Source organism: Bos grunniens, chromosome 8 (genome assembly GCF_055505025.1).
Source record: "Bos grunniens cultivar Pamir isolate PY7600 chromosome 8, Bosgru_T2T1.0, whole genome shotgun sequence".
Taxonomy (NCBI): Eukaryota; Metazoa; Chordata; class Mammalia; order Artiodactyla; family Bovidae; genus Bos; species Bos grunniens.
In genome coordinates this window covers 30,017,443-30,030,978 of record NC_141172.1, presented here as the reverse complement: position 1 = coordinate 30,030,978, position 13,536 = coordinate 30,017,443, and the positions used below count along the sequence as shown (strand labels likewise).

Genomic DNA, 13,536 nt, shown 5'->3' with positions numbered 1-13,536 from the left:
GTTTTTCTTAGACTTGAGTCAGCAGAAACATGAAGCCTGGTAAGACTGCCTGTATTTCCAGCTTTTGTGACCCTTGTTTATTCATCAAACCATTGTGAACTTTGGCCTCCTTATGCTCTTTTGCACTCTATTTGTGTACCACTCACCTGCATGGAAGAGATATTCCTTATTCTAAACAATATTTTTATACATATTTTGGATGCGTGGAAAGATGAGGCTGGTCAACATACACATTTTCTGTTTCTATATAGAATGACCAATTGATTTTTTTCAGGGTAATCTCAGCTCTAAATACTAATCTGGATAGGAAGTAACTAATCTTTACAGAACTATTGAAGTAAAAGGGTATGTTTTTCTTTGCTTATCACAGGTTCAGCTATAGGATAAACCTCAAAGAAGTGGGTGGCAAGCTACCCAAAGGGACTGAGTGTTAAAGAATAGAAATTTCTAAGATTTGAAATGCTAGGGTAAATAAAGTAGTTATATGAACTAAATCACAAGTCAGGCTTTAGAGGAAATATGGAAGTTGAAAGAGTAGAGGAGAACCAAGAATTTCACTTTTGTTTTCTAGAGTCTGGGTTTCTCTTTTTTGTAACTCATGCATCACACATCTCCTCTTAGAGATATTTATGTGAATTTACCTACTGCAATCAAAAGTCATTTTAGGTTTTAACTGCTGAATTCAAAACTCAGGGCTCTGGGCTGACAAGGATGGGAGGCGGTGCTGGGGGTGGCAGGCAGCTTCAAGAGGGAGAGGATATAAGTGTACATGTAGCTGATGCACTTTGTTGTACAGCAGAAACTAACAGCATTTGAAAGCAACTATATGCCAGTAAAAATAAGTAAAACTTTTTAAAAATGAAAAAGATAAATTCTATAACTGACTATCTACATAACTCAAGATAATTTTATAGATATTTATGCTAAGCTCTTAATAATCATACCCCCCACTTTTATGCCATTATCTTACTATTTGGAATACAAATATACTAGTTTAATGATACTTTAATTTCCTAAGGGAAATGCTATAATTTCTAAAAGTATTCATAGTTTGAAATGCTTCTTAAGCCCTGCAAAATTTGATCAACAAATAAAGCCACTGTTACCATCTTTGATGAATTTTAGGAAAAATCAAGTTTAATTTGAGGGTCACTTAACTGTGTGATTCAGGGAAGGGACAGTATGAAAGGAGAGATCATCTCAGATAAATTAAGGGTTTCAGATTCCAGACTTGGAAAGAATTCAAAAGAAGAGTCTTTCTTGTCTTTGAAGAATCTGTTTATAAATATTGTCTTGTAAATGTCTCTTATTTGTTCACCTGTGATCAGTTACATGAATAAATCTAAGTGGATATTTTTTGATAAATTATTAGCTTCTCTCTAGCATCCTTTAGCTACCAGGAAACTCAATATAATTTATTTTAATTGTAGTCACTCTTTTTCATGATAAAAGGTAAAATTAAGTCACCTTCCCTAATTTCTGTGTATTCTAAAAAAATTCTTGCTATTTCTGATCTCTCTCTTGAAATTTCCTGTAAAATGTGCACTCTCATTAAAATACACACCAATTTTTTTAGGAAGGAGGGAAGTATGTTTTATAAATAAATTTAAAAAACAACAAATGTATTGAATTATAGTTCATTGTTTTAAAATATTCATTTCTTAATAACTTTGAAAAAGATGTAATTTTTGTGATGTTATAATTTATTAGACAAATGTTTGCGAAGATTTGAGGTTCCTTTCCTTTTGTTTTCCTTTTTTCTTCTGTTTAGATGGGGACTAGCTTAGTTATAGAAACTCTTTTTCAAAGAGGACTTCATTCTCTTCTAATGAGCTTTATATTGAACAAGTCAAATAGAAACAAATGATGGGAACAGAGTCAGAGAAAGAAAATGAAATTAGGAGTTCACTCCTAGTTTTATAGGTTGAAAAGTTAATGGAAATTGGTGCCCCAAGTAAAATACAGACTACAAAAGGAATGATAAGCTTGAAGAGAAAAAACAGCAAGCTCAACAGTGATGGTACTATGCATTAAAGCAACTTAAAGAAGAAAAATAAGGAAAATATGAGTGTCTCTGGTAACTCACTGACCCCACCATGACCACACCTCTTCTAGATACGAGAGGTAAGACCCATTTCAAAGGGGAGGTTTCCGATACTTATCTGGAAGATGGAACCCAGTTCAGGGAAAGCACATGTCACCTTATTACTAAGATCACCTCCCAGGGTTGAAAGATAAAGTATAATGTAACATACCCCATAGTCGGAGGATAAACAGGTTTGGGTTACCAGTGCATTATTTGGTTGCCCTCATCAGAAACATAACCTGTCTCCACAAGTTTAAAATAAAACAGGAGAGCCCTGATCATTTGACTCAAACAACACCATCGTAAGTGTGACCGCTGTCTTCCCTCCTGATACAACACCTGACTCTTTGTCAAGCCCAGCTGGAGACTGTGCCTAGTAGGATTACAGATGAGGTTTCTGAACCTGTCTGTTCCTCTTACATACTTTCACTAATATGATCATCTTGTTTTTATTGAAACAACATTTTAACAATTGCACAGAATCTGCAAATAGTAACTAGACATGGAGAAATTCTGCCAGGAGCATACCACCCTGAGACACATCCTGAAAGGTAATAGCTTTGTGGGATTTGCCTGCCTGTTGATAATATGTCATGCAAGTTTCCAAAGTCAAGAAGAAACAGATCAAGGGATTTTTGCAATATAATTTTCTCCCTGTATACAAAAATACAAGGAAAAAAAGAACATAATACAATCCTCTAATAAAACTTTGAGGATGAATTAATACAGAAGGCCACACATCTGTGACTATTAAAAATGAACTTTGGCACTTCTCCTCCTATCGTAATACTACTATCACTTATTTCCTTCCCTATGAATGTTTTACACCCCACCCATTATAGGACCCAACCCCAAATGAATCTACTCCAAGGAAACCATGTGTGCTTATCTAAACACTACAAGCAAGTATAAAGGATTAACACAAAGCTCCCGCTAAAAGATGAGAATGCTTAAAAAATAATTAAACTGAAGTCTGTCTTTTAGCAATATATGTTTGCATGAAATATTATTCTCTTGGATTCACTGTAAGCATTTGAGATTTCAAGACAAGAAGCACTTTCCTTTTGTAAGGTTTAATAAGCACTGAAACATATTTATTATTTCAGAAACATGTATAGATCAGATACCTACTAAGAAAGTTAAGCAAATTATTTGTAAGATTCAAAGAAAGTCATAATTGCAATTAGAGTGACAATTGTTTCAAATGTTTGTCTAATTAAGCAACTTATTAAGTGTTGAGCAATTATTACATTTCAAACATGTTGGAAAGAATTATAAATTTACTTTTATATTTATGTACATGTACAATGTATATAAATGAATATAACTATGAAAATAAATTATTTTAAAATCGAAAACGTAAAAACTGGACCAAAATGTTGAATATAAATGCTCTAAAAGTGAAGACCTAATTCACATACAACGTTTGATGTTTAAGATTCATGGGCCAAATATAAACTTCAGAGGCAGGTATCCCTTTGAGCAGTGAAGCTGAGAAGAGAAGATGGAGAATTCTGCTAAAAATGCAGGTAATTAGATTGTGCATACTCTGGTCTTTCCAAATTTTTGGTTAAAAAAAAAGACTCCTCAAAACAAAAGCTAGGCAAATACTATTGATTTGGCCTCTTTCTCCTTGTGTAGACTGAGTCTGGTGCAACTCTGACCTAAAAGTAATAAATCAACTTTAGTTAGTTCTGTAACTGGAGTGTAACATTGCCTATGATGAGTTGAAAGGCTCCATTTCTCCAAATCCCCAGTCTGGTCCTTGGATTTGGAGTTTTACGAACCGGCCTCCACTGTCACCAGCTACAGTCAGGAAGGGGCTGTTTGGAGTTCACTGTGGAAATGAGAATAGGGCTGGAGTGAGAACTTGTGGAGCTTTACACAATGTCAGCCCACCCTTTCCCTGTGGAATAGGAAATGTTGGCAAAGTCGACATCCTCTCATAATCAGGATAATCTCAGCTTTCTCCTTGGAAAATATACAAAAAAAGAAAACGAACATCCTAACATTCAACCATGAGGAATGTACATTAGCATCCTGTTTAGAAGGACCAAAATCTGCCTCTTGCATCAGCTTTCTTGACTGCCTTCCATAAGTCTGTCTGTACAAGGAATTATATGATCCTTTTCTTCACTTTTTATCTAGTAATATTTGAAAGCCTATGACATTCACTGCACTATATTAAGTAGCCAGTGAATTGCAAAGTTGAATGGAAAGTTCCAGAGTTATCCAGTAAATGCATCCTAAGAAAATAAATAACCTGAATAATTCAAGTAAAAAAAAAAATTCCATTACCCTTCTTTTTTCTCATTAACAAGTATATTTTGACTGCATTATCATAACATCTACTATATAAGATCAGAATTTATAAAAATATAACTTTATAACTTTACTGAGTTATATTTTTGCTATGAAGAATAAAATTTAATAATATGCTTTCCTGTGTTGGCAAACTCACTCTGGAGTTATTTTAATGAATGACCTACACTTCCATCCTTCTAATTTAGAAATCAAACAAGTTCGGTCACCTCAAAAGTTGTGCCAAATAAGGTGAGAAATGGTGCTGAGAAAGACCTGAGGTTTCAGAAACCTTCAAAGACTTGCTAATGGCTCTTTCATCAGCATTTGCCAATTACAGCTACTTTCATCCCTGTAAAAGAGCTACCACTCAATTGAGCAAGTCTAAATGGGAGGCTGATAAAATTTCCCTGGGATAATCGTTTGATACTTATATGACTTCAACTGTAGAATGTGACAAGACTGTGGCATGGAGATTAATGTAGCATTGTTGAGTTTTGTATTCTGTGAATATACATTCTAATGCAGACAATGAAACCAAATTGTGCATTTTGCACTAGTCCTATGGGAAGCTCATCCTTCTCATAACATAGGAGTGATGACTGCAGCTTTCTTCAGTAATGGGGATATTGTTGACAAAAACAGGGTCTGATCTCCTAAGCCCACGAGTGAAAGTTATCTGCTTCAGTCTGTAGTACATCACCCAGGGATCAAGGGAAACGAGACTTTCTCTGCCTCATATCTGTATCATGCTCTCTCTTCCCTAACAGTATTTTTTGTTACCATCTTACCTTATGCAGTATGGCACTGGAAGATGATTTCAAGACATAGGCTGTGTAAAGGGAAATAGCATGCACTCCAGAGAATGAAGAAATAGAGTATGTTTACATTACTCAGGTCTTCATCTTTTCCTTCCTCACATTCATCTTTCACTCAGCCAAAAAGCACAATCTCTTGAAATGCAATTCTATGCTCTGTTGCTTCAGTTCAGTTCAGTTCAGTCATGTCCAACTCTTTGCAAACCCATGGTCTGCAGCACACCAGGCCTCCCTGTCCATCACCAACTCCCAGAGTTTACTCTGCTGTTTACAGCCTTCCAAAGGCAACACATAGCTTGTGAGAAAAGTTCAAATCCACTGCAGGGCACACGAACCCAACTATTTATTACACAATCATTGCTCACCTTCTTCACCTTTCACTTTATAACCTAGAAATACCAGATTACTGTATTTTTTCAGTGCCCATCATGATGAATCATACATGCTGCTGCCCCTTACTTTGCCTCTGCTGCAGTCTTACAAACCATGACCTTACTGACCCATATTTAAGACACAGCTCATAGCACCCACAAACCCTCTCTGAACTCTGCTCAGACTCAACAATGGGCCCTTGTTGATCCCATAGCACCCTCTGCTGTCTTCCGCTATAGAATGGATCATAGCGGGTTTTCTTTGTCTTATCTTCTAAGGAGACCGTGAATTTCTCAAGGTCAAAGGCAAATGTGTTCACCCAACATTTTACTTATCTCTTTACTACTCCTCACTTCCACATTCCAAGATGGGAATGGGTGGAGAGAAAGAGAAAAGCAGACACAGCAAAAACAGAAATAACTAGACAGAGAACAGTGATGCCAGGAGACTCCTAGTGCAGAACAACTTGCTTATAATAAAACAAAGCTCATTACAGGAGAGGAGAAGGCAATGGCACCCCACTCCAGTGCTCTTGCCTGGAGAATCCCATAGGCAGAGGAGCCTGGTAGGCTGCAGTCCATGGGGTCGCTAAGAGTCAGACACGACTGAGCGACTTCCCTTTCACTTTTCACTTTCATGCATTGGAGAAGGAAATGGCAACCCACTCCAGTGTTCTTGCCTGGAGAATCCCAGGGACAGGGGAGCCTGGTGGGCTGCCATCTATGGGGTTGCACAGAATCAGACATGACTGGAGCGACTTAGCTGCAGCAGCATTACAGAGCATTATGTCTCTGTTCCTTGAAATATAGAAGAATAAAATGGACATAGACTCAGCAAATGTTCATGGGGTCCTGATGAATGATAAATGTCCTCTCTGCTTCAATAATCTTCTCTGTTTCCTCCTCCAATTATTTTTCTTACCTGGAATGTCTGTTCCAACCCTCTAGGCCCATTCAGATCTAACTCTCTAAGCCGGGTAAAACCCCATTGTCTCTGTGAAGCTTTTTCTAATTACTCCAGGAAACATTATTTTTTTATCATCTCTGAAATTCTAGAATGCTGATTCGTATTCCCACTATTCATAAATATTTTAGGGCCTTTTTTCCTTCATCTTAAAGCTCAAAAAATGTCTTTTTAAACATATTGATGATTGTACTGTGGCTAAAACATCTGATACTCATATTTATTGTTAACAAAAATGGAATGGATGCTTAATTAAATGCTTTTCTCTCTTCTGTTTTCACTTTCCGTTAGAATTTTCATACATCTATGGAGAACAACTGATTAAATCTGAATGTGTTTTAGACTTCTTTTACCCATCCATGTGCTCTTATAAAAAACTAAAATTTCAAGTGCCTGAAGGTGGAGAAAGGGACTGTTTATACACAGGGAAAGTTTCGTGCCCCTAAAATAATTAAAAAGTATTTTATGCTCAAATTTGCCACAAATCTTCTATGTAACCTTGGGAAAATATGTTTTCTCTTTGGATTAGATTTCTTCCTATGAAAGGAAGCATGAGATGATTGAACACTTACATTTAGAAGGATCCCACAACGTATGTAAACCTGTAATTTCTTGATTCAGTTGGTGTTAAACAATAGTAGTAGATGGTTAAATAATTATATGAAGATTGTTGAACATGTGTAGCAGACATTAGTCTTAGTCCACAACTCAAATGCACAAAAATATGTTTCTTTTTAAAAATTTCATTCCATTTCTACACTATAAGGAGATCCATACTGAATTTTTAAATTTATTTTTAAGGTTTTAAGATACTCTTATTTTACATAGTATGTCTTCTCATTTTGTTACTAATATTTACTATAATTGTCTATAGTTGAACAGCTTCTATTTTGTGCTTCATTTTATCTGTATGACAGAAACGTAGTGAGTGTTATGCTTCTTATCCTCTTTTTCCTGAGATGTGCCTAAGTTTGGGGGTTTACAGAGTATCAATGCAGTGGGAATATAGAAGGGTTCAAGTGCTCAATAATGCCTCTTCACAGTGGTGCTCACTGAGTTTCCCTGTATCACTGCTTCATTCCCCATAGCTTATGCTAAGTCATTCATCCCTGAATCTTGTCTACAAGCCCCCGGAAGCTCAAGACCTCTCTTCACACATCTGAATGGAAACCAAAATGGAAACCAATCTGCTATATGTATGATTTACAATAATCAAATACAAAACAATATATTTAAAGTACCTAGTTCTGTGTATATTGCAATGTTAGAAACTCAGTAAATGCTAGGTTCTACTATCATTATTTTTTTGAATAAATAATGCAGTAACAATGTTCAAAAATCAAATATATATATATATGTATATATATATATATATGTATACACACATGTACAAATTAAAGGGAGATGTATCCCCCTCATCCAGGTACCACTTTATCTAGTTTCCCTATTCACCTGCTAAAAGATAACCATGATAGAGCAAAGACAGTGAAATAAAATTTATGATATCCATAAAATGAGGAGTTGAGGATATTTATTTTTATGTATTCATATATGTTTATCTCAAAACCTTGCATGATACATTGTCAAATATTTATGGAGCACTTTCATAGACACGCTTCCAAGTGCTTTCCAAATATTAACTAAGTTATTTCTGATACAACATCATGAGGGAGGTGCTACTGGTTGCACCCTTGACAGAAAAATAAACTGAGGCTGAGGAACATTTGGTGAGATTAAATTTTTAACACCTCTACCCTACCACAACTACTATAATTTATATCTGTACCCATTAGCCTTTGTATATACATCCACTTTAACATTCCCTTTAATTTTTTTAATCTCGTCATCAGTTTGTCAAAAGTCAGAACTGCCATTATTCTCAGAAACATTTTGGATAACTTAAGAAGGAACTTAGGAAGAAAAGGTTTGAACAGGGAGCATCAGTAAAAATCAAATGTTTGTTTCCACTTAATCTTTGAAAACATTACTTTGAAAAAGCACCAACAGTTGCATAAAATCAAGAATCCTAACCTCTAATAATAATGATGACTTATGTTCAGAACACAAAACACATATCCAGTATCTGTATCCTCACAACAACTCCATTAGGCTAACTTCCTTATTACTATCTCTCTGTTATTTTTCTCCTTCAGTATATCTTTTGCAATGTCAATAGGTCTTTCAAAAATACAAACTTTATAATGGAATTCATGTCTTCAGAAAGTTTGAATATTTCCCAAATACTTTATGAGTTTAATTTTTTTTTAATATTTAAAATTTACTGACTCATACACTCATATTTTATAAAATATATGTGTAAACAGAATTATATATATATATATATTTTTTTCCTAATGTATATGACATAATCATCACAATGCCAAGGAAAAGGCATTCAATTTTCAACACATACTTGTAGCCTTATCTTTTATTCCTTGACTTTGCCCCCATCACCCAGATATTCGATTATACTAAATTATTTGCTGTCACCTCAATGTGATAGCTACTTTCCATGCCTTTGCTTATACTGATCCCTTATGTGCTGATGGAGCCTTCTTTAAGGCTCAATTCAAGTATTACCTACTCAAGTTTCAAGACTTAAAAATAATGTCGAACTTAAGTCTTCTAATCATAACAACATGCTTTTATAGCACTGTGTATGTGCAGTCTTTGCCACAATTCATTATCTTATTTCTTCACCTGCAACTGGATTTATCATTGTGTCCTCACAGAGTACCTGAAATACAACAAGTGCTTAATGAAGCACCATTAACTCCATGAATGTTGGTGAGATGACATAGCAAGAACCATCACTTGTATTTACAAATATAATGAAGCATATTCCAAACGTAAAAGTGGTTTTCTCAGAGCTACAGACTCCTTCAGGATATTACACAGTTACACAAGCATGTGAGAAAGCTAGCTTCCCCAAACTTCCTAACTTTCTCATGATGTGTGATAAGGACTGAAGAAATGACCGAGCTGGTGAAAAAAAAAAACAAAAAATCTAGGTAATTGCAAAGAATACGAGGTCCAGTTTACAGGGACTGAGTAATAAATACTTTAAATTTATATGTGTCAATGGGCTCTGAGAATTACCTATTATAGCTATTCCACATCTGTTTTTTAAAGGGCTGTATCTGTTTAATTTATTTTTATTGACGTATGCTGCTAAGTCACTTCAGTCGTGTCCGACTCTGTGTAACCCCATAGACAGCAGCCCACCAGGCTCCCCCATCCCTGGGATTCTCCAGGCAAGAACACTGGAGTGGGTTGCCATTTCCTTCTCCAATGTATGAAAGTGAAAAGTGAAAGGGAAGTCGCTCAGTCGTGTCCGACTCTTAGTGACCCCATGGACTGCAGCCTACTGGGCTCCTCTGTCCTTGGGATTTTCCAGGCGAGAGTACTGGAGTGGGGTGCTATCACCTTCTCCGTATTGAAGTATAGTTGATTTAATATCATCTTAGTTTCAGGAGAATAGCAATGATTCACTTATACATATATACAGATCTATTCTTTTTCCATATGGATTATTAGAAACACTGAGTATAGTTCTCTGTGCTATACAGCAGGTCCTTGCCGGTTATCTGTTTTATACATAGTACTCCACATCTTTTTTCAATTTTGCATCACACTTATGCCTCTCTTCACTCTCAAAAGTTGACTCTTCTTCTTCAATAAACCAATACAATATTGTAAAGTAATTAGCCTCTAATTAAAATAAATAAATTTAAATTAAAAAAAGAGAGGTAGCAGCAACAGAGCTTTATAGCAAGGGAGGGTGGAAGGATGGATGGACTAACAGGTATATAAGGGACTAAGGGTGATTTATTTTGACATCCAGGAGTCCTTTGACTGCAAAAGCTTAACATTGACTTGGCTAGCTCACCTCTTCTTTCTTACTCTGTAACCCTCCCAGATAACACTCCCAAGTGAGAGGAGACCTGAGATATGCTGCTGCCTTGGATCTCAACTAGTTCTCTGGACCAATATTTATAAAAATGGAAGGAATAAACAATGATGAGAAAGAAAAAAATGAATTAAACTAGTGAGTAAAAGAAGATGGAGCATATCATTTTTTGCTTGTGATGGTGAGACAGACTTTCTGAGACATTTTTCACATATCAGGGTGGATATTCTGTTGCCACATAATGAAAAGAAGAAACTTTTAATTCTGTAGATATCTTTAGGGTAGTGGAAACTCTTCCTTAGATTTTCTTTCTGTGGTAAATATATAAAATATATTTATATTTTATATATATATATTCATATAAAATATATAAAATATAAAAAGTGGTAAGGATTACTAAAGCTTAGGTGACACATTCTGAAAGTTCAGCTCATTTAGATCTACAATTAATATAGTAGAGAACATACCTCATCAATTCTACTTGCTTATACCAGTTTCTGCTCCCTTATACTATGAGTTCATGAGTTTCCAACACCTAGTATATTGCTACATACACAGTAGATACTCAATAAATGCTTATGAGGGCTTCCCTGATGGATCAACTGGTAAAGAATCCAACTACAATGCAGGTAATACAGAAGATGTAAGTTTGATCCTTGGGTTGGGAGGAAACCCTGAAGGAGGAAATGGGAACTCATTCCAGTATCCCTGCCTGAAAAAGTCCATGGACAGAGGAGCTTGGTGGGCAACGTACAGTCCAAGGGTCACAAAGAGTCGGATACCACTGAGCAAGTGAGTGATGGCAAATGCTTGTGGAGTGAACATATATCTTGGTGATTTGCTTGTGTTAGAAGTTTTGATGGAATTTCAAATCAAAATGAAGTAGAATGTACCATATTTTAAGAAAAGGTAGCAGTCTGAAATAATTATAAGTTGTTAACATGATTTGCATACTACCTCACAGGACAAATACGACTTTGGGCAGTGCTAGAAACCCAGTTCTAAGGAAAGATCAGGAATTTTAAATTCATTTTTTAAAGTGAGAGAACACAGAATATATAATTTCAAAAAGGACTCCTATGCTCTTGGCTTGGTTCTTTCCCATTAAAAAGAAACTCGGGAAAAACACACATTATAATAAGTTGCTTTCACCTGAGTACCACTACTAATAACTAGATTTTATTCTTATCTGTATTGTTGCATATTTGCTGCATTGCTCATAAATTTCTTCAGAAGAATGGATTATTTCTTGAGTGTGCTTCAACTTAATAGGTTTGGAATCATGTTCAGGATTACTTATAAAGGAGGAAGAATAGACAAATTGAGGTTTTCCTATGTATTAATATTTTTTTCCTCTTTGATTCTGGCTCACTTATAACTCCAGTGTAGTCTTGGAGTGACACTGCCAGATCTAAGCACCATCACATGAAATAAAACCAGACTTCAATCAAGGTTAAGTGGAAGGAAATGACTTTCCTGTAAGTCTCTGCTTTTCCTGTAAGTCTTTGCTTTTTGTCTTTGTGGATGCTGTTTCTATTTCCCAGGGGATTGGCATTACACTGCACAATGTTTATCCTTAGCTTCTTACATCTCTGAGAACCTTATAAGGTTCTGCATGGGATTGTATTTGTTGGTTTATTATGAAAAGAACAAACTCTAAAAAAGGCTTATTTACCATTTTATATCTGATCTTGAGTTGATTGACCAACTCAAGATCATATATAAATGCTTATCTAGTTATTTAACTATCTTATTAACTATTACTAACTAATAGTTATATAACTATTTAATATCTAGCTATTTAACTGCTATTTAAAGTTAAAATATTTAGCCTTGCTAAATACAAGATTTCTAATATTTTAACTGGGAATTTAATGTCTGACTTTGTTTTGATGTTGCTCAAGGACTCAGTCAAGAGAAACACATAATTCTTTAGATTCAAATCATAAGACTGAGAGAAAAAGACATTTGCAAATATTTCTATGTTGCAGGAAATTTAAATTTTGTTTCTACCTCCAATATGTAGGTCAATTCACCTTTTTGTAAGGTACTGTTCTCTCACCCAATGGGATTATGCTCATCTAAGTTCCTTCAGCAGAGACTAGGTGCATTCAGGGTGGCGTGGCTGTAGCCTCACTTCGGTACCCCAGAGAGCACAACAAGGCAGACTGGGTTCAAGAGATCAGTTCAGGGACTCCTGGCCATGAGCAAACTGCTAGGTCTCTTTCCTCACTGACCTGATTGATTAGTGATTTTTATTACTTAATAGCATTTATTCTGTAGGGATCAGAGTTTTAAAATTATTCTTGATCTGGAATTTCATAGTTAAAGTAATATTGCTGGTTACATATCTATTCATCATCATTGAAGCAGTAGATCTTTCCTGCTTCTCAGACTCGAACTAGTCCCAAGACCAAGGCTGAATGCTCTTCTCTCTCAGCTACTACTAGATCCTTCTCAAGTTCTTTAATCAGAACAATGGTCTAAAAGAAAAGCTGGAAAATCAGGGTTAGGAAGGAAAATTCTGTGCGTTGTCAACTTGTTTCCACTTAGTCACTGGTCAAAATTGATTCAGCTGAAGTAGGAAAAAATGTGGCAGCTGGCATAGGGACCATTGTTTCTGCTCCCATCGTTAGAGTGAGACATTTTTGTGGTTTTACAAGAAATGTCAACCTCCAATCTGGCAGAGACTTGCCATTCTAGATTGACTCTGCATCAGTAGTTTAGATGGCACAGGAAGAGTCATTTACAGGGGTTCTACTTTTCCTGTTCTTGAACGTTATTTTTTAGTTATTTATAGGACTCTGCCATAATCAGTCCATAATTTTGTTTAGGGCATACTGTTTAGCTGGTCAAGTTTTTCTTTTTGTCCCCTATTTTTTAAAACTCTCTCCTTTCTGTGGGCATCTGAGGTTCCTCTCAACACTCTAAGACATTGTATTCTTTTATTTGTAGAGGAAGAAAAGCAGGTTATGCAAGGGTGTGGAGGATGAGGGTATGAGGAAGCCAGAAGACTTTTCATGCAAAGTCGACAGAATCCAAACTGTTAGCGGGGGTGAATCTTCCCACAGTCATGAGTCTACATG

The 13,536-nt window shown here is 35.7% G+C and overlaps 1 long non-coding RNA gene across 43 annotated transcripts in view; it reads right to left on the bottom strand.

The window, feature by feature from the left end:
- The window catches only part of LOC147366889 (uncharacterized), a 1,020,561-nt gene that overhangs the window by 947,332 nt on the left and 59,693 nt on the right, over positions 1-13,536 (bottom strand). For 4 of the 43 annotated variants that reach the window (XR_015169127.1, XR_015169124.1, XR_015169100.1 and 1 more), the window contains one exon: positions 3,144-3,923. The exons of the other annotated variants lie outside the window; for them this stretch is intronic. This is a non-coding gene — a long non-coding RNA (uncharacterized LOC147366889). Of the gene's footprint in view, positions 1-3,143; positions 3,924-13,536 lie in introns of those variants that run through there. 43 annotated transcript variants of the gene reach the window in all.